This window comes from Thalassophryne amazonica, chromosome 2 (genome assembly GCF_902500255.1).
Source record: "Thalassophryne amazonica chromosome 2, fThaAma1.1, whole genome shotgun sequence".
In the NCBI taxonomy this organism is placed as follows: domain Eukaryota; kingdom Metazoa; phylum Chordata; class Actinopteri; order Batrachoidiformes; family Batrachoididae; genus Thalassophryne; species Thalassophryne amazonica.
This window is the reverse complement of record NC_047104.1, coordinates 79,045,999-79,066,423: the sequence shown is the minus strand read 5'-3', so window position 1 is coordinate 79,066,423 and position 20,425 is coordinate 79,045,999. Positions and strand designations below refer to the sequence as shown.

Here is a 20,425-nt window from a genome sequence, read left to right as displayed (position 1 = left end):
CAGTGTGACAAGTGTTGGTTGGAGACACTTTGTTAAACAACACTTCCATGATTCCCTAATGAAACTAGATTTGAGATGAGATTGTTAGAAAGAGAAATTTAGTCTGGAAAAAAAACACACGGCTGTATCACCTTTTTCCTTTACTGTAGTGTTCAGTTGGGAAATTACAGAAGCATCATCTCTTTAAGCAGCCTCATGTTCAGCATTCAAATTTCATTTTGTTGCACAGAACAATCCTGTTAACCCCCAAAGCGTGAATCAGCTGAAAATCATGAATTATCCATAAACTGTTAATTGCAAAATGTGAGTGATGAAGACATATCTCCCAAAATGTGAACGTGGGTCTCACAAAACGTGAATATCACTCATTTTATATATATATATATATATATATATATATATATATATATATATATATATATATATATATATATATATTCAGTAGTTTATGGATCAATTACTGTTGTTTGTTTTTTGGCGGGGGTCACAACAGCCGGAAAAAGGTGTGGAGGTGATCCCAGCAGCTGTTGCTTCTGGAGTCAAGCACCCGGTCCCGCTGGGTGTGTCCCGCTGCGGGGACAGTATCAGGTGAGGATTTTGACTGAGACGGTCCACCTGTCAAACTCAGACAGGACAGAAACCTCCCTCTGGTAAAAGGCTCAATAATCTTAAGAGAAACGTACAAAAATAAACAACACGAGTTTCTAACCTTAGTAAGGTAGACAACGAGCTCCAACCTTATTTTTATCCATATGAGCCGTCCTCTGAGCTGGAAAGGTAACATTAATCTGAATGAGCAGATGGCGGAGAAACAGAAGAGTAGGGACTGTCTACAAAGTGCAAAAACAAGACACCAGAAAAATATTCAATAAATTCAGGTGTGGCGTCATCAAATTCACTGAACACATCAATGGTCTCCTGCAGGTTATACTACAGCACTCAGTTTGGAAAAATGTGCAAAAATTTAATTTTAGTGAATTAATGAATTTTATTGCTCATTTTATGACTTATTTTAATGATACAAATTCACTAACTATTTTTTGCATTTTTCCAAACTGACTGCTGTAGTATAACCAGCAGGACCCCACTGATGTGTGCTGTGGATTTTGTGTGACTACACCTTTTAACAATGATGCTATTGAAAATGTTAATAAAAAAAATTCTCCAAAGCTTTTCCACAATTACATTTTTTTCCAAACTGAGTGCTGTAGTATAACCAGCAGGACCCCACTGATGTGTACAGTGTATTTGGTGACACCATATCTGAATTTATTGAATATTTTTCTGGTGTCTTTTTTTTTTTTTTGCACTTTGTAGACAGTCCCTAAGCTTCCATTTCTCTGCCGTCTGCTCATTCATATCAATATTATTTTTGCAGCTCAGAGGACGGCCCATATGGATAAAATATGGATAATTCGTTGTCTACCTTCCTGAGGTTAGAACCTAGTGTTGTTTGTTTTTCTACAGTGTTTCTCTTTAGATTATTGAACCGTTTACTGGAGGGGGAGGTTTCTGTCCTCTCTGAGTTTGACAGGTGGACCGTCCCAGTCAAACTCCTCACCTGACACTGTCCCCGGAGAGGGACACACCCAGTGGGACTGTGCGCTTGACTCCAGAAGCGACAGCTGCTCGGATCATTTCCTCATCTCACCGACTGTTGAGACCCCACCAAAAATCAAAATAAATAAATAAATAAAAAATCATGTTTGCGGTGATAGGGTTTGTGATAAAGATTTCCTGCAGTAACTGATCCATAAACTGAAATCCACCATGAAAGATATCCACATTTTGCAAGACCTGCATTTTCTGAGACCTGCATTCACGTGTTGGGAGATAATTTTTCAGTATTCATGTTTTGCAATTAACGGTTTGCGGATAATTCACGATTTGCAGCTGATTCAAGTTTTGGGGGTTAGCAACCCTGAATTAAAAAAAAGACCAAAAAAAAAAAAATACCACCCAGTTACATATAGACTGAAGCATCACAGATGTGAAATTTTGAAATAAATAAACAGGAACAGGCGCATTTGTCCGATTGGAAAATAGAGACACACATGCTGATCTGTGACACCAGCTGAAATGGAGCCAGATTCATCTGGTTAACAAAAGTCTTATGAATATTTGGAAAAGGCCTTTTCCCTGAAAAAGAAGCTCCACGTCTCACCCCCAAAGATTAGATGATGAATCCCTTAAGGTACATCCCAACCCGGTCTCACGGCAAGTCATGATTCAGCAGCATGAAATATACATTAATCTATTGGTTTGTGATATTGTGACAAAAAGCTCCTCATTTTTGTCACAGCAGCATGAATTCATTCTAATTCATTCCATGATGGCTGCGCAAAATTAAATGTGAAGCGGGGTGGGGGGGGGTTGGTTGTGTGGAGTGGTTATGGTTAGGGTTGGGGGAAGGAGTTGGGTTAGGTTATGGTTAAGGCCAGGGTTGGGGTAGGAGTTGGGTGAGTAATAGTGAGTAAAAAAAACATGTAACAAAATTTTTAATCATTTCGTGACGGAGGCACGAAAAAAATGTGAGACTGGGCTGTATATCCATAAGAGGAGAGCTCTGCAACTATAATTAAAGTGCAAAACAACACTTTATTTTTTAGTTTTCCACTTTATTTTGGAAAATTCATCACCCTTACCTCAGAGCAACGTGGTTGTGGGTTTGGTTCCTGAAAAAATGGTAAATGGACTGCATTTATATAAAGCTTTTTTTCTGCATCAGAAGCTCAAAGCACTTCACAATTATACCTCACATTCACCCATTCACATAGACACACTCACACACCGATGTCACATATACACTCATCATGTCAGGTGTGGGAATATGCAGTGGTGCCATACGTTGCCACTTCCACCACAATATGGAACAGCCTTGTATGCTGGATGGCAACCATGCAGGCAGCTGTACCAGCAAGCATTTCTACACTGGTATGGCGTAGTGAAAATGTCACATCAACATGATGTTAATTAATAGCATTTTCAAGGAAAATGTATGGACTTCCAACTCAGTTGCAACTATAGTACGTCATGAAGTGATGTTGTGTCATGACCATGACACAACCTTCTCATATCCAAAAAATTACATTACATACACAGTAAAATTGTCAGTGTAAAACTAACACTGACAGTGCTGAATTAACACTGCTAGTGTACATATGGTCCTACTCTAGTGGAATATATGTTTTCTGTCAGTGTTAATTTAACACTGGTGATTTTACTGTGTAGTGGTAGTGTAGCACCATGGCCTTGATTCGCCCTAATTAAATAAATACATTAATGCTGTCTCAACAAAAACCTGAGTTTTTAACTGCAGACAAAAGACTGTTTTCCCTCTCAGTTGATAAATTCCTAAGTCATCTTGAGATCTTCAGATAAATTGGCACACCCTTGGGCCTCAACACTGCTTCACAGCAAAACAAAACTGTAATTTAAAGTTCTTCAAAGGGAAGCCCTTGCCTTTTTATCGGCAAATTTTCGGTCACTATAAATTACATGACATTATAATGGCTTCACGTCAGAATCTGAAATTGCCCAGGCCCAAAAAACCCACTTTTATGGTCCCACACTAAGGCCAGAACCTCTCAAGACTGTAAAACTTCCCCCACGACAAGACACAGTCATTAACTTTGTCTTGACAAACAGCTAGTATATTTAGTTTAAAGCAAAGGAAAGTCCCATCCATCCATCCATCCATCCATCATTTTCTTCCGCTTTATCTGGAGTCAGGTCGCGGGGGCAGCAGCTCAAGCAAAGCTGCCCAGGCCTCCCGATCCACACACACCTCCCCCAGCTCCTCTGGGGGAACCCCAAGGCATTCCCAAGCCAGCCGAGAGATGTAGTCCCTCCAGCGTGTCCTGGGTCTTCCCCGGGGCCTCCTCCCAATGGGACATGCCCGGAACACCTCTCCAGCGAGGCGTCAAGGGGGTATCCGGAAAAGATGCCCGAGCAACTCCTAGCTCCTCCCGAGTGACCGAGCTCCTCACCCTATCTCTAAGGGAGTGCTCAGCCACCCTGCGGAGGAAACTCATCTCGGCCGCTTGTACTCGCGATCTCGTTCTTTCGGTCATGAGCCAAATCTCATGACCATAGGTGAGGATCGGAACGTAGATCGATCGGTAAATCAAGAGCTTTGCCCCCCTATTCAGCTCTCTCTTCACCACGATGGTCCAATACAGTGACCGCATCACTGCAGATGCTGCACCGATCCGTCTATCGATCTCACGCTCCATCCATCCCTCACTCGTGAACAAGAACCCGAGATACTTAAACTCCTGCACTTGAGGCAAGGACACTCCACCGACCTGAAGAGGGCAAAGCACCTTTTTCCGGTGGAGAACCATGGCCTCAGATTTGGAGGTGCTGATTTTCATCCCGGACGCTTCACACTCGGCTGCAAACCACCCCAGTGCACGCTGAAGGTCCTGATTTGACGAAGCCAACAGAACCACATCATCCGCAAACAGCAGAGACGAGATTCTGTGGTTCCCAAACCAGACCCCCTCTACACCCTGGCTGTGCCTAGAAATTCTGTCCATAAAAATAATGAACAGAACCAGTAACAAAGGGCAGCCCTGGCGGAGGCCAACGTGCACTGGAAACATGTTTGACTTACTACCGGCAATGCGAACCAAGCTCATGCTGCGGTCGTACAGGGACCGGATAGCCCTTAGCAAAGGACCCCGGACCCCATACTCCCAGAGCACCCCCCACAGGGTGCCCCAAGGGACACGGCCGAACACCTTCTCCAGATCCACATAACACATGTGGACTGGTTGGGCGAACTCCCATGAACCCTCGAGCACCCGATGGAGCATGTAGAGCTAGTCTTGTGTGCTGCGACCAGGACGAAAACCACACTGCTCCTCCTGAATCCGAGGTTCGACCACTGGTCGAATTCTCCTCTCCAGTACTCTGGAATAGACCTTACCGGGGAGGCTGAGGAGTGTGATCCCCCTATAGTTGGAACACACCCTCCGGTCCCCCTTCTTAAACAGAGGGACCACCACCCCAGTCTGCCAATCCAGAGGCACTGTCCCCGATCGCCACACGATGTTGCAGAGGGGTGTCAGCCAAGACAGTCCCACAACATCCAGAGACTTAAGGTACTCAGGACGGATTTCATCCACCCCAGGAGCCTTGCCACCGAGGAGCTTTCTAACCACCTCAGTGACTTCGGCCTGGGTAATGGGTGAGTCCGCCTCTGAGTCCCCAGTCTCTGCTTCCTCTTCAGAAGACGTGACGATGGGATTGAGGAGATCCTTGAAGTATTCCTTCCACTGCCTTCCTTCCCTATTTTGGAAGGAAAGGAAAGGAAAATACCTTTCTTTTAAAATAAAAAAGAATGGCATCAGTATTTCTTTTTTATTCCTATATAAAAAAAAATAATGTGTTGTATTGATTAATCGAAATGTATTGCATATAATCATTCCATTTTATTGATATGTGCTCCTTGCAACTGATATGTGCTTAAGTGATCTTTCTGCATTATCTAAAATGTTGATGTTGAAGTATTCTGTTTAGCCAAAGGATGTGTCTGACTATTGATAAGGTGTGCCCATTTGAGCGTCTGAGAACAAATAGTATTTCAAATTAATTATTGTGTTTAAATAATTGAATCATTTGTGTCTGCACTGTGACCACATGAAGTTTCTGTGAAGTTACACACCCTAAATGGGCGGAGTTTGGTGATGTCAGTCCCCCTTTAAGAAGATAGGACAGAGCCTCGCCCTTCCCTTTTTGGCTCTTGGAGCGCTCTGCAACTCTCTTTGCTTCTCTCTTTACTTAACATTTCATTTTTATTTTTGGGCCAAGGCCCCATTGCTAAGCTAAGTTAAGCTAAGCTACCACGTGGCATTCATTAATTCTTTACTTTTGATAAACGTAAAGTTTAACCTGGTGCTTTAAGGTGCTTCAAGTCTTTTGGATTTTTAAGAGAACTTCCAAGCTGAGCTTTTCAAATTAAGAGCGAATTTACAGAAAAGCGACTTTTCCTTTTCATTATAATTTTTCAATGCTCTTAAAGTTTTAACTTTTTTCTAAATTCACAAAGATTTTTAATCTGGTTCCAACACACTTTTTTGAAAGCTACCAGACACCATTTTCAACAAACACCTTCTACCTCTGGGTTCCTGCAAGCTGACAACAGAGCTGATTTCAACCAGCAGCTAACCTGTCGGTAAAACCAGGCGACACAAGCCTTGGGATCACGCCGGGGAGACGATGAGTTAACCCCTTGACCCAAGTGAGCTCACGCTGCCCAGAACATGAACCTCAATAGCTTCTTTGCCCGTTTTGAGGTGCAGCCACCAGAGACAGTCGTCATCCCCTCACCTGCCCTCAACAGCCACGTCCTCACGCTGGAGGAACAGGAGGTGAGACGGGTGTTGAGGGGGGTGAATTCAAGGAAAGCTGCGGGTCCGGATGGCATCTCGAGACGGGTGTTGAGGGAATGTGCAGCTCAGTTAGCTGGTGTGTTTCCAAACATTTTCAACCAGTCTCTGAGCCAGGCTGCTGTTCCCCCCTGCCTGAAGTCCTCTATTATTGTCCCCCTCCCTAAGAAGACCAGGATCAGTGATCTGAATGACTATCGCCCGGTGGCACTAACTCTGATTATTATGAAGTGCTTTGAAAAGTTAGTCCGGGCCTACATCATCTCCTTCTCATTTGCAATGGTGACCTGGCCAAGAGGCAGCATAAGCCGCCAGCACAAAAAACATAACACAAACATTCATATAAAAAGACATAATGCAAAATAAACAGAATCACCAGTTGACATCAAACCAAACAGGTTAAAAACAGGTACACCGATCATGGACCAGAGAATGCAATTAATTTTTAAAGCTACTGATTGAAACAAACGAGCTGAGTTTAAATGATAACTGTAACTGATTCCAGTCATTTGCGACGGAAAACTGGAACGAGAAGTGACCAAAGGTAGTACGGGCTTTAGGGACAACTAGATTAATTAAACTGCTTGAGCGCAATGTACAGGCAGAATTATGGATCAGAAGAAGAGAGCGAAGATATAGTGGAGTTTTACCAATTAGAGTTTTGTAGATGAGAAGGTACCAGTGGACCAGTCTGTGGGAGTGAAGGGAGGGCCAGTTGACTAATGAATACAGGTTATAATGATGAGTGTGAAATGGAGCACCAGTAACAAAATGGATAGCAGAATGGTAAATAACATCTAATTTGTGAAGAAGGGTTTTAGCAGCAGACCTGTAGATGACGCCTCCATAATCAAAGATGGGGAGAACTGTCATCTTAACCAGGAGGTGTTTGGCAGAGTGAGTGAGTGAGGATTTATTGCGATAAAGAAAGCTTATACGGGATTTGACTTTTGTTAGAACTGTATTGATGTGTGATTCGAATGTGAGTGAACTGTCTAACCAGATACTGAGATACTTATATGAGTTGACAAAATCAATTACAGAGCCGTCGTTTGAAGTGATGGTTAGAGGGCAGCTAGAATGTGGAAGAGATCTGCTAAAGAGCATGCATTTTGTTTTATTAGTATTCAGTGTTAAGGTGAGCAAAGGCCAGTTGAATATTGTTGAAGCTGGTTTGGAGTGAGGACAAGGCAGTGTTAAGACAGGGACTAGATGTGTATAAGATAGTGTCATCGGCATACAGGTGAATATTAGCATTTCCTGCAGCAAGGGCAATGTTATTAACATAAATACTAAATAAAGCTGGGCCCAATATAGAGCCTTGGGCACACTCTTTAAGGAGGGGTAGAGGGGAAGACAAAAGACCCTCTACCCTCACACTGAGACCGACCACAGCAGTAATTACTAAACCATGACAAACAGCTTTCAGAGAGGCCTATGTCTTTGAGTCTATTCAACAGTATATGATGGTCCACAGAGTCAAAGGCCTTAGCCAGATCAACAAAAGCAGCAACACAATATTCTTTGCTGTCAATGGCACAGATAATGTCATTAACAGCTTTTAGAGTAGCCGAGATGCAGCTATGTCCCGCTCTGAAGCCAGATTGAACTGGACTCAGGATGTTGTGAGTCTCTAGGTGGTACATGAGCTGCTTGTTGACCAGACTCTCTAGGATTTTCGACAGGCAGGGCAAAACAGAGATGGGTCTATAACAATTTAAATCTGTGCTGGCACCTCCTTTAAAAAGAGGGGTGACAGCAGCACATTTCCAGTCCTGCCTTCCCCCTGGGTTTGACCCTCACCAGTTTGCTTATCGTGCGAGCAGGTCCACGGAGGATGCCATCATTATGGCTCTACATGCTGCTCTGTCCCATCTGGAGCAGCAGGGGAGCTATGTGGGGCTGCTCTTTGTGGACTTTAGCTCAGCATTTAATACCATTCTTCCAAGCAGACTGGTGATTAAGTTGTTGGACATGGGGTGTCCCACTCTATTTGCCGGTGGATCTTGGACTTCCTCACAGACCGCTCTCAGAGGGTGAGAGTTGGCCCTCACATCTCTTTGGCCATTAGCCTCAGCACCGGCTCTCCTCAGGGCTGCGTGCTGAGTCCTTTGCTCTACACCCTCTACACCTATGACTGCACCCCCCTCTCACTTCAGCAACAATATCATTAAGTTTGCTGTTGACACTACTATGGTGGGACTTATTTCTGGTGAGGATAAGTCCACCTATAGAGAGGAGGTGCAGTGGTTGTCGGTCTGGTGTAGGAAGAACAATTTGATCCTCAACATCTCCAAGACAAAGGAGATGGTGGTGGACTATAGAAGGAGGAAAACAGTCATCCAGCCACTGGTCATCAATCAATCAATCAACTTTTTTCTTGTATAGCGCCAAATCACAACAAACAGTTGCCCCAAGGCGCTCCACATTGCAAGGCAAGGCCATACAATAATTATGAAACACAGTCTACGTCTAAAGCAACATAACCAAGGGATGGTCCAGGGTCACCCGATCCAGCCCTAACTATAAGCCTTAGCGAAAAGGAAAGTTTTAAGCCTAATCTTAAAAGTAGAGAGGGTATCTGTCTCCCTGATCTGAATTGGGAGCTGGTTCCACAGGAGAGGAGCCTGAAAGCTGAAGGCTCTGCCTCCCATTCTACTCTTACAAACCCTAGGAACTACAAGTAAGCCCGCAGTCTGAGAGCGAAGCGCTCTAATGGGGTAATATGGTACTATGAGGTCCCTAAGATAAGATGGAACCTGATTATTCAAAACCTTATAAGTAAGAAGAAGAATTTTAAATTCTATTCTAGCATTAACAGGAAGCCAATGAAGGGAGGCCAACACGGGTGAGATATGCTCTCTCCTGCTAGTCCCCGTCAGTACTCTAGCTGCAGCATTCTGAACCAACTGAAGGCTTTTTAGGGAACTTTTAGGACAACCTGATAATAATGAATTACAATAGTCCAGCCTAGAGGAAACAAATGCATGAATTAGTTTTTCAGCATCACTCTGAGACAAGACCTTTCTGATTTTAGAGATATTGCGTAAATGCAAAAAGGCAGTCCTACATATTTGTTTAATATGCGCTTTGAATGACATATCCTGATCAAAAATAACTCCAAGATTTCTCACAGTATTACTAGAGATCAGGGAAATGCCATCCAGAGTAACGATCTGGTTAGACACCATGCTTCTAAGATTTGTGGGGCCAAGTACAATAACTTCAGTTTTATCTGAGTTTAAAAGCAGGAAATTAGAGGTCATCCATGTCTTTATGTCTGTAAGACAATCCTGCAGTTTAGCTAATTGGTGCGTATCCTCTGGCTTCATGGATAGATAAAGCTGGGTATCATCTGCGTAACAATGAAAATTTAAGCAATACCGTCTAATAATACTGCCCAAGGGAAGCATGTATAAAGTGAATAAAATTGGTCCTAGCACAGAACCTTGTGGAACTCCATAATTAACTTTAGTCTGTGAAGAAGATTCCCCATTTACATGAACAAACTGTAATCTATTAGACAAATATGATTCAAACCACCGCAGCGCAATGCCTTTAATACCTATGACATGCTCTAATCTCTGTAATAAAATTTTATGGTCAACAGTATCAAAAGCAGCACTGAGGTCCAACAGAACAAGCACAGAGATAAGTCCACTGTCCGAAGCCATAAGAAGATCATTTGTAACCTTCACTAATGCTGTTTCTGTACTATGATGAATTCTAAAACCTGACTGAAACTCTTCAAATAGACCATTCCTCTGCAGGTGATCAGTTAGCTGTTTTACAACTACCCTCTCAAGAATCTTTGAGAGAAAAGGAAGGTTGGAGATTGGCCTATAATTAGCTAAGATAGCTGGGTCAAGTGATGGCTTTTTAAGTAATGGTTTAATTACTGCCACCTTAAAGGCCTGTGGTACATAACCAACTAACAAAGATAGATTGATCATATTTAAGATTGAAGCATTAAATAATGGTAGGACTTCCTTGAGCAGCCTGGCAGGAATGGGGTCTAATAAGCATGTTGATGGTTTGGATGAAGTAACTAATGAAAATAACTCAGACAGAACAATCGGAGAGAAAGAGTCTAACCAAATACCGGCATCACTGAAAGCAGCCAAAGATAACGATACATCTTTGGGATGGTTATGAGTAATTTTTTCTCTAATAGTCAAAATTTTGTTAGCAAAGAAAGTCATGAAGTCATTACTAGTTAAAGTTAATGGAATACTCAGCTCAATAGAGCTCTGACTCTTTGTCAGCCTGGCTACAGTGCTGAAAAGAAACCTGGGGTTGTTCTTATTTTCTTCAATTAGTGATGAGTAGAAAGATGTCCTAGCTTCACGAAGGGCTTTCTTATAGAGCAACAAACTCTTTTTCCAGGCTAAGTGAAGATCTTCTAAATTAGTGAGACGCCATTTCCTCTCCAACTTACGGGTTATCTGCTTTAAGCTACGAGTTTGTGAGTTATACCACGGAGTCAGACACTTCTGATTTAAAGCTCTCTTTTTCAGAGGAGCTACAGCATCCAAAGTTGTCTTCAATGAGGATGTAAAACTATTGACAAGATACTCTAACTCCCTTACAGAGTTTAGGTAGCTACTCTGCTCTGTGTTGGTATATGACATTAGAGAACATAAAGAAGGAATCATATCCTTAAACCTAGTTACAGCGCTTTCTGAAAGACTTCTAGTGTAATGAAACTTATTCCCCACTGCAGGGTAGTCCATCAGGGTAAATGTAAATGTTATTAAAAAATGATCAGACAAAAGGGAGTTTTCAATGGGGACTGTGTGTAGTGGGTCTCTGAATTTTGTTTTCTGGGCGTATATTTGAGAGACGACCTGACTTGGAGCACAAACACTATGGCTACCATCAAGAAGGCACAGCAGAGACTCTATTTCCTGAGGGTTCTCAGGAATAACCATCTGCCACAGAGAATGCTGGTGTCCTTCTATCGCTGCTCCATAGAGAGCATTTTGAACTACTATGTGTGTGTGGTTTTCCAGCTGCACAGTCACAGACAGAGGGTCATCACCACCGCCCAGAAGATCACTGGTTGTCTCTTACCTTCATTAGAGGAACTGTATACAAGTTGTTGTCTCAGGAAGGCAAGGACTATAATCAGAGACCCCTCCCATCCTGGACACTACTTGTTTGATTTATTGCCATCAGGCAGACAATACAGGGCACTTAAGGCCAGAACAAACAGACTTAAAAATAGCTTTGTGGGAAGAGCTACTTGTGCACTGAATGCTGCTGATCCTGCCATTTTATGATTGTGATTGAGTGTTTTAATTAGGGTTATTTATTTATTCTGTTTATTTATTTTAAATGTGCTTTTAAGAGATTAATTTCATTGTCATGCACAGTATTTTTTTTTTCTGGTGTCATGTGCAATGTTAATAATAAATTCTATTCTATTCTATTCTATCCATGACGGATGGATCGGACCGTACAAAACAACTCTTCAACAGCAGCTAAGTGACCCAGTTGAAGGTTCCAGGAAAAATGTTTGTTGTCAATGGATACAGGTGGCTCCTTTGGTTCCTTTTTTAAACGTATTCATGTTTGTTTAATCATTTCTTAAAATTAATTGGCTTCAAAATTCATCACTAAATTCCAATCAGATTTATTTACTTAAAGTTTTAAAATTAATCTCTCTTTCTTCCAATGTCTCATGAGTTAGTAAGAATTGTGCCCATAAATGAACTTATTTAATCACTGTCCATAAAATGACAGTAAAATGTTCATTTCTTGTAGAAATTGTAAATAAATTGTAAATATTTCTGCTGTGGTTCATTTTGTGTTCAGAAGGAAACTCTTGGTCAACCGTATCGAAAAAACACCTCTGTTGAAAGCCTTAAGGACAAGTTGGAACATGTCCTGCCTGTTAAACAATTTCTCATATACTCACTCCACTGAAAGCCATCAAAAGTCGCCTGGATTTTACAAATGGTTATCAACACGGAGGTGTTTTTCCTGTGCCGCTGCACCGCGTCGCAGCATCCCGACGCGCGGACCCATCCGTCTTTCATTAAAAAAATCTCCTTTAACAGTGGAATATCCGGATAAAATGCTGAAACCGACTTCTTCTGAAACTTCTCTGTTCTCTCACGACGTCCTGGCTCAATAGAGCCTGAAATGTGGAGGTTTTCAGCTTGAACAGGCTGACGACGGCGGCTGAGAGAGCTGCGCGACGTCTCGCACCGTGGGAAGTCCTTAAAGCGACAGAATCACCTCAAAATCTCTCATCAGCCGTTAAAATTTTCACTGAAAACCAGCTTAATTTTTCGAACCGTGTCCACTTCGATGTGTCTCACAGGTTTAGAAAAAATTTTGATCAAACAACGCGCCAGTCTCTCAGCAACTTCTCAGACAAAGGAATTCCGATGAGGGGCTGGACGACTCCTCCCACAAGGAGTGCTCACAGGCGAATGACGTCACCGACAGGCGTGGAAAAACTCACGCATGCGCACGAGGGTTCAAGCATGTCTGACGTAAAAACATATGAATGAAATCCATATAGTTTTTGAAAAAAATAAAAAGGACCGTTACTTTATTGACAGCCCACGTATGTTTCTCTTACTGTCATTTTGCACATGCTTTGGTTTTTATTTTGTTATTGCATTTTGAAATAAATTGTTTCTGTTTGAATGTGAATTTGGTTGCACAGTCACTTCAATGGCAGGTTAAAATTAAACAATAAAATTAAAATACAACGCAGACTGTTTCTGTTTTGCACAGAGTGATTTCATTAATCGGAGGGGGACAGCAATCGTACTCAGCTGAACAGGAAGAGTGGGGAAAGGCATCCAGTGGATCTGTGAGATGTCCAGCTGCTCCATGAGAGGGGCAGCTGTGATTTGTTGCATAGCAGCCTGGTACCGGAGACCATGCATATATTTCATTTTTAAAGATTTATTTGTTATTCTTTCAACTAGTGTTATTATTTGAGATGGCATTATTATTTTCTCTGTGCCTCTTGAAATAATTGTTGTCTGTTTGAATGTCGATTGGGCAGCTCATTTATTTGATGCCAGGCTATAAAATAAAATACATTGCAAATTATTTATTTGTGAAGCAAATGGTGGATGATCTCTTGGCAGCAGAGTATAAATGCTGACTTGCGCAGCAGTCAGTGTGCGTGTGTGTGTTTTAGAGTTGCCTCTTGTGTCACAAACATTTGCAAGACAGCTGAGAGATCAGCTGCAGTACCTTGTATTGCTGGGAAACTGTAGCACTGACAAAAAGAAAACTGCAACCGCAGAGCTGAAGATGCTGCAATTTTCCTTAAATTGGAGGCAGATGAGAGTTTGCTCCTGAATGGGATGTCATGTTACTTCCCCAGCCAAGATTAATTCCCATCTACAGCTGGCTGGAATGAGACGATGTAGATAAAGTGTCCTGTCCAAGGCGCAGACAGACAGTGTCAAGTCTACATATTGATAGCCCAACTCCTATCATGACTGGTCATAACTGTGTCATTCAGCATGATTTCTTTCATTTCTGATTTGCACTTTATCCACATATAAATTGTTGCACTTTATAGTTTCCTTATTTGATTCTCATTTTAAGTATATTATATATGGAACAATCCAAAGTCAAAGTTCAGTTGTAGCTGAAGTCAGTCCAATTGAATCGAACATTATGCTCTATCCCTCTACACATCTCAGCCCTGTTCCATTTTCTCTCGTCACCACTTTAAATAACATCATGATAAGCTTTGGTACACTGCCCCGTGCTCTTTTTATGAGTGGCAGGAGAAGAGGATTTGTCCGCTGTTGTCAGAGGCCCCGCACTTAAATCCCAGGCTGGGATTATGATATAAAAATCAATCAATCCTTGCATCCCTGCACAGTAAATCAGCTGTGACGCTGTGACCTAGCTGGATGAATCTAATCTAAGTAGCGACTGTCTCCACAAGGACAAAAGGGAGCCCAGCAGGGAATAACAAAATACTCATTAGTCAAATGTTACAGAGAGGATAAATGAAAAGTAACAACTCCCTGGTTGTTTTCATCTCGTTAAATCTTCCTCTATCTCAGTGTCCATCTGTCTCCTGCTCTGTATGTCCAATTCTTTCTCATGCCTTCTATCAGAGATAATGCTCTCATATGTTTACACTTGTAAGATAATATTTGTTTTGCCCGTTTTAACAAAATTCATTCAAATTTGTTTACCCATCTCACTTAATTCCCTCCTTTTCACTCCATCTGTTTAAACCGTTCTTTTTTGACATGTTGAAACTGTATAAACAGCAACTACCAAAAAATAAATAAAATCCTTGTTCATAACTTTATGGTTTAAAGTATCTTAAACTATGAGTTATATAAAAATCCCCCCAACTCCCTTCCCCCATACAGTTGTCATGACTGATGTCGCCAACCTAACGGCCCCCCTAAAATTCAGTTCGCCCTGCCTTCACTGTGTATACATAATTTCGGAGTGTCAACAGCATCATTTGCTGTTGCATCAGCAACAATTCACCGATTATCAACTCGTTTCTGCTTAAAACTGCACTCCAGTCATCTATCTCAGCGACAGATCACTGAAGCTTTTGTACAACAATCATTTCCACATAAATTCAGCATTATTTCATAATAAAAGACAGGGGAGCGATCAAAGCGCCACAGCAGTACATCTGAGTCTGACGTGTTACTGTAGCACATCTCAGAGCATCAGTAGCTATTCACAGATTATCGCCTCATTTCTGCTTAAAACTTACCTTAGAATAATTTAAGAGATTTTATTTTGTCATCTGATGGTTAATAATCACATTATTCCCTTTGATCTCTTTGGGTGTAGCGAGTCAGACTCAGACAGTCAGGTTCAGATGTGCTGCTGTGGCGATTTGATCGCTCTCCTGTCTTGAATTATGAAATAATGCTGAATTTATGTGGAAATGATTGTTGTACACAAGCTTCAGATATCTGTCACTGAGACAGATGATGACTGGAGTGCAGTTTTAAGCAGAAACAAGGTGATAAGTGGTGAATTGCTGCTGATGCACAGCTTCTCTCCTTCTTGCTCACATACAGTGCGGTAAAAAAGTATTTAGTCAGTCCTGATTGTGCAAGTTCTCCTACTTAGAAAGATGAGAGGGGTCTGTAATTTTCAACATAGGTACACTTCAACTATGAGAGACAAAATGAGAAAAAAAATCCAGGAAATCACATTGTAGGATTTTTAAAGAATTCTTTTTGTAAATTATGGTGGAAAATAAGTATTTGGTGAATAACAAAAGTTCAACTCAATACTTTGTAACATTATCTTTGTTGGCAATGACAGAGGTCAAACATTTCCTGTAAGTCTTCACCAGGTTTGCACACACTGTAGCTGGTATTTTGGCCCATTCCTCCATGCAGATCTCCTCTAGAGCAATGATGTTTTGGGGCTGTCGCTGGGCAACACGGACTTTCAACTCCCTCAACAAATTTTCTATGGGGTTGAGGTCTAGAGACTGGCTTGGCCACTCCAGGACCTTGAAATGCTTTTTAACGGAGCCACGCCTTCGTTGCCTGAGCGGTGTGTTTGGGATCATTGTCATGCTGGAAGACCCAGCCACATTGCATCTTCAATGCTGTCACTGATGGAAGGGGGTTTGGCTTAAAATCTCACGATACATGGCCATGTTCATTCTTCCCTTCACACAGATCAGTTGTCCTGTCCCCTTTTGCAGAAAAACAGCCCCAAAGCATGATGTTTCCACCCCATGCTTCACAGTAGGTATGGTGTTCTTGAAATGCAACTCAGCATTCTTCTTCCTCCAAGCATGATGAGTTGAGTTTTTACCAAAATGTTCTATTTTGGTTTCATCTGACCACATGATATTCTCCCAATCCTCTTCTGGATCATCCATATGCTCTCTGGCAAATTTCAGATGGGCCTGGACACGTCCTGGCTTAAGCAGGGGGACACGCCTGGCACTTCAGGATTTGAGTCTCTCTCTGCATAGTGTGTAGCCTTTGTTCTCTGCAGGTCATTCATCAGGTCCCTCCGTGTAGTTCTGGGATTTTTGTTCACTGTTCTCATGATCATTTTGACCTCATGGAATGACATCTTGCGTGGAGCCCCAGATCGATGGAGATTATCAATGGTCTGGTATGCCTTCCACTTTCTTACAATTGCTCCCACAGTTAATTTATTCACACCAACCTGCTTGCCTATTGTAGATTCACGCTTCCCAGCCTGGTGCAGGTCTACAACGTTCTTCCTGATGTCCTTCAACAGCTCTTTGGTCTTGGCCATGGATGAGTTTGGAGTCTGACTGTTTGAGGCTGTGGATATGTGTCTTTTATACAGATAACAAGTTCAAACAGGTGCCATTAATGCAGGTTGCAGGTGGAGGACAGAAGAGCTTCTTAAAGAAGAAGTTACAGGTTTGTGAGAGCCAGAAATCTTGCTTGTTTGTGGATGACCAAATACTGTTTTTCCACCATAATTTACAAATAAATTCTTTAAAAATCCCACAGTCATTTTGTGGATTTTTTTTTTCTCATTTTGGCTCTCATAGTTGAAGTGTACCAATAATGAAAAATTACAGACCTCTCTCATCTTTCTAAGTAGGAGAACTTGCACAATCAGGGGCTGACTAAATACTTTTTGGCCCCACTGTAGCTGTTGTCCCTTCCCACATTGTACCTATGCTTACAGTAAAGATTTCCAGCTGTTTATTGTGCTTTATTTTTTCCCTTTGGATTGTTGCCTTCCTTTTACAGAAATGCTGCTTATTGCTGGACTGCTTATGGCCTGTGTAATTTTGCCTGTGGACCTGAAGATTAAAGACGTGAGACTTGTGACTTTCACTGCTACAGAAAATGAAGAACTCACTTGAACGTGTGCCGAAATGCAAATATGAAGTCAAAATCTTCAGGAAATCTACTTTTCAAGTAAACATGGCTTTAAAATAGTTGCCCGATCTGACAGCTCACATCATCAGTATTGTCTCAAACAAGATGACAGGATATGTGCATGTGCGGTGGCTACAGCTCATGCATAAAAGCTGATCCTGTGAAAGGAATAGAATGAGCCAGTGTGACTGAGGGAGAAAAATTAGAGTCACTGAGTCTGACAAATATATGTGTATTTAAAAAAAAAAAAAAAAGATAGTGGTGTCCTTTAATTGAACCGCTTGTCAAGATCTGTGTGACTTTCAGAAGTAAACCTGTTACAATTTCATAAGGTGAATTATTTTTCATATTTTATTGCGAGATTCCCCGGAAGGCTTATACAACATAAATTCTTGCATATTATTGCAAATTTTACAGAGTTGCCTTTGTGCTAAATAGGTTATACTATAATTTCAGCAACATTTCTTTATTTGTTCCCCTACTCCTCCCAGGTCCTTTGTCCAATTTACAATTCCAATTAATTCCACAATCACCCTTAGCTCTCTGGGGTCCATGGACGCACCAGCGAGTTCAAATCAATGGGGGTTTATGTTTCTAGACCACTGAGGATTAAAGGGTTAGTTTTGGCAAAGACCAAGATCATTGGGGTCATGATATTTCTTCTTTTTTATTCCAAAGTTCATGAGACTTGGTACCGATATCGAGGTGGGTTCTGTAATTGCCCAGGCAAGATCAAACTTATCAAAAGGCAATCAGTGGAGTCAAAGCCATTGGGGTCAAGGTTAAAATTTTACGTTTTTCTCTCCAATTTGCACCAAACATGGCATATGGAGATAGGTTCTGCAAGTGTCCAGACAAGATCAAATTTGCCAAAGATATATCATTGTGACCAAGATGATGCCTGCTTGTTTGTTGGCTTAGCCGTCCCATGTCATTTTGCTGATTTCTACCAAACTTGGTAGAAATAAAAGAATAAAGAATACATTTTGTAAAAGTTTCGGGTGAAGTGGATTGACATTCAGTCCAAAATGTGGCTCATAGCTAGGTAGATTCCAGACATACACAGGCAAGGTTAGCCAGTGGTCAGTCATTTGGGTCAAGGTCTTTGGGGTTTTATGTCAGTTTGCCATAGCCTTGACTGTTTTCATGTCCATGGATACTATTATCTACTTATATGCACATTGGTGATCAGATGTCTGTAAAAATCAGATGTCCGTAAAAATCTGATCACACATGCACACAGGCAACATTCAGTGTCTTGTACAAAAGGAACAATGGTGTTGAAAGCACCCTCAAACTGTGTTTTTGAAACATCTGCTTCTCAAACCTAGAGCCACAACTCAGATGCCAGGTGCTATGCAGATCTCACTGAGTCTCCATTTTCAGTACATATTTGCAGAGGTGCCGTGACCATGACAAAGAGGGGATTCGAGCACAAAACCTTGAACATTCCTCTCATCTCCAAACAACTCTTAGCATTGTTTAAAATCAGTACAATAGCTTCCGTGAGGTCACGCAACAGCTTCATAAGAAATATGCTTTATATAAAACACCGTGAAGGACATCCAAATGAATACACTCTCCAAATGGAAAGGCACAGATAATAACACTTCATTTTTGAGCAAGATTTACCAATTTAATTATGACCTGGCTGATATTCAAGAAATGAGGCAAAAAGAAAAAGTGAAAAGGCAAAAAAATAAATGCACACATACAGAGCATGCAGCTTTCCTTTAAAGAGTAACAATTAAACTATATCAAATTAAAAAAAAAAAAAAAAAACTTTGTCAATAGCAACCAATGCATTGTAAATAAGTGTTTTACAGTGCCCTCTAAATGTACTGTGTCACTTGATATTTCACACATTTGAATCTGTTTATGCCATTTCAGATACAAAAAGTAAATCAGGCTTCTTAATAATAATAATAAAAAAATTAAAATTAGCTTCCTTAAAGTCAAACTCAAAGCAAATCTCTACAGCTTGATATAAATTAATTAAAAATATAAAAGCCAATTTTATGGGTTGTATAAGTAATGGTCCATTTTGGTGTAACACCTGTAAATAATCAGTTTTATTGCCAGTTTTCTTCAAACAAATCAGGGGATGGATACATGAACATTTCTAAACCACTGAATATGTCTTGGACTTTATTTACATCAATTATGAAGAAATACAAACAGTATGGCAATCTATGGTAAATCTGTGTGGAGAAGACTGTTCTCAAAAGTGAGTGACTGTGCAAGAATAAGAGTGAGGAAAGGCACTAAGACACTCAGACAACCCAAAAGAGGTTACAGGCATCTTGAAATCAGAATCACAACTGAATTTATTGCCAAGTAAGTTCTCACATACAAGGAATTTGATCTGGTGTCATTGGTGCATAAACAACAATAAACAAAATACTTCTGTAAGAAGTAAAGCAGCCAAATAGACAAATGAGTAAAGCTAAGTTTATTGTCAAATAGATACTGTGGAATGGTGAAATGGGGCTGTGCAGGCATGCAGATGAACAGTACAGGGATGATCAGTCTGTACTTTGTGGCAGTGGAGGAGGAGGCAGGGTAAATGTGGGTCTCTGGCATTATTTATAAGTCTGGCTGCGGACGGAAAGAAGCTGTTATTGTGTCTTGATGTTTTAGTCGTGATGGACCTCAGCCATCTGCCAGAGGGGAGGGTAACAAAAAGTTTGTGTCCTGGGTGAGCGGGATCGGCCACAATCTTCCTTGCTCTCTTCAGGGTCCTGGAGGTATACAGGTCCTGAAGAGATGCAGATTGCAGTCGATCACCTTCTTCGCTATGTGGATGATACGCTGCAGTCTGCTCCTGTACTTAGCAGTGGCAGAAGCATACCAGACAGTGCCATCATAGCAGACAGTATCACTATCACTATCACTATCTGGTATGCTTCTGTGTCCAGTGCTGTACGCCGAAAAAATTAAACATGTTTAATTCCTTCAGCCCTACACGCATAGCCCTCAACATACTGCTGCATAGGGAGCAAAAACTCAGTGTAGAGCTGCTAAAAGTGGGCATAGAGCTGCTCAACCCGGCATAGATGGAACGTCACAATATACAGCTCTGCATTTGCGCGAGTGTGAAAGGGGCTTTAGAGGCAGAATATTCAGCTAACAAGGCTCATCTCTGAGCGTCGTGCTAATTTCAAGAAGTTCAAA

The 20,425-nt window shown here is 41.4% G+C and overlaps 1 protein-coding gene and 1 long non-coding RNA gene across 2 annotated transcripts in view; both read right to left on the bottom strand.

The window, feature by feature from the left end:
* Window positions 1-20,425, bottom strand: part of LOC117526335 (MAM domain-containing glycosylphosphatidylinositol anchor protein 1) — a 1,010,161-nt gene that overhangs the window by 367,533 nt on the left and 622,203 nt on the right. The window lies entirely within an intron of this gene.
* Window positions 6,484-8,746, bottom strand: LOC117526347. The gene is made up of 2 exons (XR_004565265.1): window positions 8,161-8,746; window positions 6,484-6,658 (listed from the first exon to the last, which is right to left on the bottom strand). It is a non-coding gene; the product is annotated as an uncharacterized LOC117526347 (long non-coding RNA).